Source organism: Mandrillus leucophaeus, unplaced genomic scaffold (genome assembly GCF_000951045.1).
Source record: "Mandrillus leucophaeus isolate KB7577 unplaced genomic scaffold, Mleu.le_1.0 Scaffold550, whole genome shotgun sequence".
Classification (NCBI taxonomy): domain Eukaryota; kingdom Metazoa; phylum Chordata; class Mammalia; order Primates; family Cercopithecidae; genus Mandrillus; species Mandrillus leucophaeus.
In genome coordinates, this window is record NW_012105920.1 from 1,232,829 (window position 1) to 1,234,678 (window position 1,850).

General features: G+C 38.1%; 1 pseudogene; it reads left to right on the top strand.

The window, feature by feature from the left end:
• The first annotated feature begins 232 nt into the window (after positions 1-232).
• On the top strand, positions 233-1,016 carry LOC105552353 (annotated as a pseudogene).
• The last annotated feature ends 834 nt before the right edge of the window (positions 1,017-1,850 follow it).

A 1,850-nucleotide genomic window follows, 5' to 3' on the forward strand; every position in this document is an offset into this window, starting at 1 on the left:
TTGGACTATGATTTTAATACAATAGAATGGACTCATTTTAGTTGTACAGTTCAAAGAGTTTTGAATCAATCAAGGTATAGAACATTTCCATCACCCCAAAAGATTAACTTGTGCCCCTGCCCAATCAACACCCTCCATGTCCTGTCCAAAGAAACCACTACTGTGATTTTTATCACTATAAATTAGTTTTGCTTTTGGCTCTCTGAGCCCTTTTGGCTCTCTGAGCAGCACCATGGCCGTTGGCAAGAACAAGCGCCTTAAGAAAGGTGGCAAACAGGGGGCCAGGAAGAAAGTGGTTGATCCATTTTCTAAGAAAGATTGGTATGATGTGAAAGCACCTGCTATGTTCACTATAAGAAATCTTGGAGAGATGCTAGTCACCAGGACTGAAGGAACCCAAAAGTATCAGATGGCCTCAAGGGTCATGTGTTTGAAGTGAGTCTTGCTGATTTGCAGAATGATGATGTTGTATTTAGAAAATTCAAGCTGATTACTGAAGATGTTCAAGGCAAAAACTGCCTGACAAACTTCCGTGGCATGGATCTGACCCGTGACAAAATGTGCTCCATGGTCAAAAAATGGCAGACAATGATTGAAGCTCACGTCGATGTCAAGACTACCGACAGTTACTTGCTTCATCTGTTCTGAGTTGGTTTTACTAAGAAACAGAACAATCAGATATGGAAGACCTCTTATGCTCAGCATCAACAGGTTCGCCAAATCCAGAAGAAGATGATGGAAATCATGACCTGAGAGGTGCAGACAAATGACCTCAAAGAAGTGGTCAGTAAATTGATTCTAGACAGCACTGGAAAAGACAAAGAAAAGGCTTGCCAATCTATTTATCCTCTCCATGATGTCTTCATTAGCAAGTAAAAGTGCTGAAGAAGCCCAAGTTTGAATTGGGAAAACTTACGGAGCTTCATGGTGAAAGTAGCAGTTCTGGAAAAGCCACTGGGGATGAGACAGGTGCTAAAGCTGAACGAGCTGATGGATATGAACCACCCAGTCCTTGAATCTGTTTAAAGTTAGGACTTACAATAGTGGCAAATAAAAAAGTCTTATCTGTGAAAAAAAATTAGTTTTGCCTGTTTCAGAATTCACAGAAATGGAATCAGATAATGTGTACTCTTTTTTGACCAGCTTCTTTTGTTCAGCATGTTTTTGAGATTCACCCATTTTATTGCAGAGTAGTATTCCATTGAATATTGAAATATGCCACAACTTTTGGGTTTGTTTTTCATTCATATGTTGATGTTCATTTTTTTCATATAAACTTTATAATCAGATTGTCTGGTTAAAAAAATGGTGTTGGTAATAGACTGCATCACCTTTATCAAGTAAGTTATGGAGAACTGAAGTTTTTATTATGTTGAGTCTTCCTCTTCAAAAACATGGTGTATTTATTCCCTTTGTGCCTTCCTTTGTGTTCCTCAGTGTGTTTTAAAGCTTTACCCAATTCTTGTTATAGTCATTACTAGTTGTTAGCAGGTGGCAGGTTTGGCTTTTCCCCCAATTTTCCTTGCTTAAATTTAGAAAAAAAAATTGAATATGTATACTTTTATTTTTTATTTATTTTATTTTATTTTTTGAGATGGAGTCTTGCTGTCTTTCAGGCTGGACTGCAGTGACGTGATCTCAGCTCACTGCAACCTCTGCCTCCTGGATTCAGGTGACTCTCCTGCCTCAGCCTCCCGAGTAGCTGGGACTACAGGAGCGCACCACCCTGCCCAGATAATTTTTATATTTTTTTAAAAATACAAATTTGATGGATATATAATTTCCAGCTTGGGACTATTATGGATAAAGCAGTTATGAATAATCATGTACAAATATTTTTGTGTTTATAT